We start from the raw sequence: 6,646 nt of genomic DNA, 5'->3' as shown, positions 1-6,646 counted from the left end.
GCAATCCTGCAGCTGCTGGCCCTTTTTTCTTTCTCTTCTTCTATTGTTTAATCATGTCTCAAATTCCTGCAATTGGTCTGAAAGTAAGAGATTGGTAAGAAGGTCAAAACAGTTTTATCATCCATTGGTCCAAACACCTGTTATTTTGTTTTGGACTAAAGTGAAGACTGTATTAGACAGATTAAAAAATAAGAGGCTGAGAAATCCTGATTTTAATGATTAGTAAAGTAAATGCCATCTTGTTAAATCGTCAGTGTCCATAAAACTCTGCTCTGGTCTTTGTTTTTTTTACTGTATTCTTATAGTGATGGATACATTTTGTGTACAAGTCACATTCCAAACCCTCTTCACCCTCAATCATCGCCCTGTTTCCTCATTTGTCTTCTCCGTGACTGTGGCTCAGAGTGTCGCAGGGTAGCATGTTGTGGTCACACAGTGGAAAACCAACGCAGACAGCAAGTGCATCTCTCTGAGGACTTTACAGAAAGCCAATCTGCAAAACATTTTCACCACCAGCGTCCTGTGATTTAGAGCCTACATTCGTTGCTTCTTACGGCTTTATTTGTTTATGGTACATCCACTGTTCTGCACATCTGTTGCAACTTATGGCGTTTGAAAACGCAGCCCCTCCTCTCCTCTTAGCTGCTGCAGTGTTTCTTCAGTAACAGTACATTACATGTACCATATATCTGCTGCTGCCATAGATTATCTCTGACGGCCGTGCGTATTGTGGTTTAACTTGCATGTGTGTTTTAACCAGATGTGACGGTTGTGCTTTTTACTTCCATGCATCTACACTTCAGAGCATATGTGTTACTCTGCTTTCTGAAATGTATGATGGAGTGTCCCAGAAGAATATCGGCAACTAGGGTAAATATCAAAAGTGGTGCTTTTGTGCTTTCCCCTTTAGATTTCTACAAAAATCCAGAGCTGTTGCCAAACATTTTGTGAACATGCAATTTTTTTGTGTGTGAATGCACTTATTCTTTGTCTCGCTTCTTCTCTTTTTCTTTTTTATTTGTTTTTCTTTTCTGTGTGTCACACACACTTTTTGTAAAAGCATCAAATCCATCCACACATGCTCACCTGTGTCTGATCTCAGAACACTTTCTATAACAAACACGACTCCCACTGTTTTCTCACTGCTGGGACAATTAGGAAAGATTTATTAATTAAAAATGATCATGCATTTCAACCAGTTGAAAAATGTGTACAGATGAGAATGTATTCCATCTGATTGGTCTCTTCAGATCACAATTTTGAAATGTGTCAATGAGCACTCCCAGAGGCATTAGCTGGACTAGCTGAGCTTAGATACTTGCATGTGAAGGCTACTCGGAGAAGAGAGGATGGCTTCGGATCTGATTTACTAGATAATCTGCACAGCCACTAGAACATCTCAAACCAAAATGAACATCAGATCAGATACCTACTAGGCCTACATGATGCAGAATCCACAAAACCCATAATGCAAAGCAGCTCAAAGTAAATCTCAATTCCGTTGCAAAATGATTGATACACCTACTTAATAAGAACCTTGTAAAACATGAGGAAATAAAAAAAAAAAATGGTATGTATCAACTTGTCCCTTTCTACTGACTTTGTAGGAACAGTCTTTCACACATGATGCACGCAGCAGGGGATCGTCTTGGTCAGATGTATTTAAAACAACAGGAAAATGTTCAGATCATTCAGGCGAGAGGTGGCGCCTGGGTGGAGCATGAAGGAGGCAGGATATGACGTATAAATGAGACTGAAAATCACAAGTTCTTGTTTGCAACTCATTGACTCTGGTGTCAACTCCCAAAGGGTTCTCACTTCTCACTCGAGAGCTGGCAGGAGAAGTTGTGGAAAATGGCAGCAGTAACTGACTTGGACATCTCACACGCAGCCCCTCCAGAGAAGTTCAGGAAAACGTCTGAAAGCAAGTGAAGTGCAGAATTTACAGAGATTGGCCAGCGAGTCCGTTTTGCTGTATATTTTCCCTCTGACCGGCCTCAACTCCATTCATTGAAGATGAAAAACAAGATTCTGTTCAGTGAAGATACAGAAGTCCAACACTGCCATCTTCTTTTAGGGACTAGTACGTAGAAACAAATCGATCAAAGTGGAGATTTACTTGGATCTACAACCTTGAGCGCTCAGGCCAAGAGACGTCTCTGTGTATTAATAATAAAGTTGTGGAGTATAACTTGTCAAACTGCTGATGAGGGTGCTTCCAGCAGCCTGGCTTGAGTCTGACTATAAATTTCACTTCTTGGACGTGTTTTAGGGTCAATGGTAAGTCTTATTTTGCGGTAATAGAAGTCTCAGCAGTTAATTGGACTCCCCAGGATCACTGAGGTTCGGCTGATGAATCACCGGCTGCTTTAAATTGCAGATCTTTCTCCGAGAGCTTATTAGCAGAGTGTGTCAGGGATGATATTCTTGAAGCAGAGTAGAGGTTTGTGGCAAAACATCACCTACTTCCAAGGTGCATGGAGGAAACAGAAAGTGTTAATTATGTGCACAGTGACTTTTCTTGATGGGTTAATTTAAAATGCAAATAGTCACTGCGCTATTAATGAAAATATAAGATCATAGGCCAAGATAGTCTCTACGCACTTAGTCTATACGTCCTCCAAGCAACCTCACCATGCCTGTAGAAGACTGAATTCAGGGCAGTTATGTTGATTTCTTGTTGCAGTAGCAGCAGTGTTTATCCTCTGAGAGCAAGATTTCACCAGCAGAGGATTATTTGTAAAGAGCCCCAGGAAGAGTTGGGAACAGGAAGTTGTAAAACAGTGACTCACTAATGTGACTCTTCTTTGTGGGAAGAGAATTTATTTGCCACATACTTATGTAATTGACAACAGCTTCAGAGATTCATGCTTCTGTTTTGACTGAAGTCACAAGAAAAGAAACACGCAGTCAATTATCTCGGTTACAGTAACAGTGTTTTTTAATGTCTTTGTTCAAGTGCAGTTCCCTAATTTCTTCTGGTAAATCTATTTGAACAAATGCATGTGGACTTACTCAGTCACAAACACTGACGCGCACTAATGTGCATTTAATGGAGCTTTTGGAAATGGAAGGTGTAAATTCCCGCAAAGTTCAGAGATTGGCTCTGTGGGAAAGAGTGTGTCTTAAAATGAATTCATGAGAGCAGGAGAGAGGGGAGGGAAGGTGAGGGAGAGGAGGGGCAGCGGGAGGAGATTTCATTTCAAACTGCAGCAAATGGTGACCGTTACCTCTGTGGGCTGGGCCGAGCAAGGTCTGTGACTTTAGGCGGGAAGGAGGAAGAAAAAAAGGAAGTGCTGGACGAATGAAGTCACTTCTTCCTAAAACAAAGTGTGCATCAGTGGCGTCCCTGTGTGGGTTCTCTTCACAGTGTCAGGGTGTAGTGTTGGTGTCATGACCTCTTGGATTGCTGCATTTCCCTGCAGATGTTACACACAGACACACACACACACACACACACACACACACACACAAAGTCCCTCAGGCCTAGGCAATAAAACAGACACTTCTTGTCTCCCACACATGCTTTACCCTGCCCTCGTCCACATTTTCACAGCCTCTCACATGATCTTCTGCTCTCATCCCAGACTGTGGTCAATCTGGTGTCAACACTTAATGAATGAATGATTGAATAACAGTCACTCTGTCTCTGTTGGCCAGCTTCCATCAGCCTGTGATCACGACTTTAAACACAAGATGGCACTGCTAGACTTCTGTGCTTTCCAGATCAACCTACTGGACATTTGCCTCCTCAGTAGATCATGAAACCCATAATTTATTGATTTATACTGAACATTTGTTGGAATTGAAATCAGTGACCTTGTCGTTGCTGGTGGACAAATTACTGCAGTTAACTGGTGACATTAAATGCCTTCATGGATGAGCTCATTCAGTAAATTCTGAAATAAGTTGTCGCTGTTGGAGACCGAGCTGTGGCTGTTCAGGATTTGTTCAAAACGGCCATCAGGTATTTTTTAAGGCAGCTGTTGTTGGCAAGAACAAATACATCAGTGCCTGTTTTATTGTTTGCGCTCTGATAATCCACAATGCATCAGACGAAAGCAGCAGCAGATTGATGCCTGCAGACAGCCTCAAACCTGCGTTCCAGCTGTGCAAAAAATAATTTAAAGCTTGATTGTGCTGTAGTGGGCGTGTCCATTATAGACATATGACATATTTGTGTCTGTATGTCAGCGGTCACTGGATTTTCCTCCCAGATGAAAATAACTGCAACCCATGTCCAAAGAAGGAAATGTATGTTTTTACTTTGTGGGCAGGATGCAAGTCATGCAATCAACATAGAACACAGCTTCAATATATTGAAGGGCTGCAGCTTCGTCTTGCCCCTGTAGATAATGTAGTTATTTTGTGTAAAAGTGATTTACAGTCTCCATGACCCTGAACAGTATAATTCAGTTTGGTTTGGTTTGTATAACAAAAACTCGCATAAATTAGACAGTAGACCTTGAAACCGTTTCTACAACGAGCAAGCATTGGCAAATGTGAAAAGAAAAAAATCCCTTTTAACAGGAAGAAACCTCAAACAGAGTCAGACTCATTGTGGGCGACCATCTGCCTCGACCGGTCAGGGTGAGCGGAGAAAAATGGGGGAGAAATGAGATTCATTTGTCTGAAACATGCTGTTGTCTTGATCGAGTCCCAGCAGCTGCTGCTACAGAGCACTGGTAACCTGTTCATTTCAAGTGTATTGGACATATCGCTTGTCCAAATCGCACCAAATTACACACTGTGTTTCCTCAGCCCCTCAACAATACAAGTGGGAAGCCATGAGTGGTTCTCGGGATATGTCAGCCACGGACAGATGAGACATTTCTAGAATTAGAGATGGATGAAACTAGTAAATATTTTGCAGTCAGAGTCCAAACATATTCAACTTCCAATTGTTGTTGCAAAATAGGAATTTTTCCTGATAAATTATTATGAATTAATAATAAATTACTAATAATCTTTGTTATCCATGCAATGATATGATGAGCTTTGTCCATTAACAACACAAATTCCGCTCATTTGTTCAAGAGACACAGAAAATCTACGGCCTTTCCCACTTGTCCTCCATTCCACAGGCAGAGCTACAGTTTGAATTATTCCTCAAGATCTGCAGTCTGTGTGTTTGGTCAGTTTCTGAATCAAATATTCTGGCCGGCTGAGGGTTTGTTATACCTGGCAGCACTCGCCCAGTGATTTCTCTGAAATTAAGCGTTGCCCTTTTATTATACCGTACACGCCACATATATAATGTTGTTACATCAATAATGAGTTGGAGCAGAATGAAATATTATGTCAACTGTCAGGGATTGATAGAAGAATAATGGGCTTCTAATGGCTGTAGCAGATCCATAAACCTGTCCAGTACCATTCGACCACACAGTCTATCAAGAAGAAATCCTGCGGCTCGCTCAGCTGTCAGTGGAGGAGGTTTGAGTCCTAATGGTCGTCCTCAGTGTGAGTGTGCGTGAGAGCAGTAAGTGAGGGTGAATTGCTGGCTGCTGAGTGTTTCACTCTGACGAGCAAAGACAGAAGCGAGGGAAAGACGAGGGGTTAGAGTCTGGCAGGTGTACAGAGGACCCTTCGATACGCTGATGACACCCCCACCTGCATCTGACAGGTATGGGTTGAGAGGACAGGTTGTGTTCATACAATCCTCCGTCCTCCTCTCCCTCCTTCCCTCTGCTCTGCCTGCCCAGAGCCCCGAGGGGTAAACATGAATAATATATTCTTGCTCCTTATGGCAAGTGCTCAGGAGCCCCTATATGCTGCTCACATGCCATGCCCAATACTGTCACAGTACGACGGCACAGCGCAGCCCCGCTCTTCATTCTGACGGGCTACTCACCACATGGGGCTGTGTTTTGTTTTGTTTTGAATGAAATTCAAAGGCATTTAGTCATTTTCTTCAGGATGTGTCTTTGCAGTTTCACAGGCTCTGTGTTTCAACACACAACGTGTGTTTTGATGTGTTGTGCAATTGTAATTTTTTTTAAATGTTTTAATATGATAGCAAGAAATACATGTAACTGAGTTCATTGTCAAATTATCGGCTGTCGAGGTTTTGTTTTAGTCTGCATTTGTTTGTCTCTTGTCTCCATCTATTAATTAGCAGGACTATGCTAACGATACTGAATGGAGACCTTCATTTACATGTGTATCTAAAATAATGATTGATAATCATAATGCACTCATGCATCAGTGCAAGTGTCAAACATTATGCTAGTTTCGAAGTGCAAAAGCTGAACAATGGACGTGTCGCTGGGGTTTCATGTCTGACATTATCTTGCTTTTAGTGCTTTCTCATGAAAACTCAATAACAGTTCAACAATTAAATTACCATGCAAGTGCTCCTCTAACATAATTACAATGGATTATCCAGTTACGTGTGGCAGAGTTCAGATTGGCTGGAAAATAACGTGACCTCTAACGGCAGCAGCCTTTTGTCTGCAAAATATAAAACAGAAACTAAGTGCTCATGGATTATGAATCATATATTGATGCTTTGGACAAGCAGGTGTGTTTATGTCATGGTATGAATATCAGCAATATAAAATGTATGAATGAACACAGGACATCACATAAAAGTGTACTTTCAATATGGATAAAGTATTTTGAGGATACAATATTTAATCCACCG

This window comes from Paralichthys olivaceus, chromosome 2 (genome assembly GCF_024713975.1).
Source record: "Paralichthys olivaceus isolate ysfri-2021 chromosome 2, ASM2471397v2, whole genome shotgun sequence".
NCBI lineage: Eukaryota > Metazoa > Chordata > Actinopteri > Pleuronectiformes > Paralichthyidae > Paralichthys > Paralichthys olivaceus.
Note: the sequence above shows the minus strand (reverse complement) of the source record.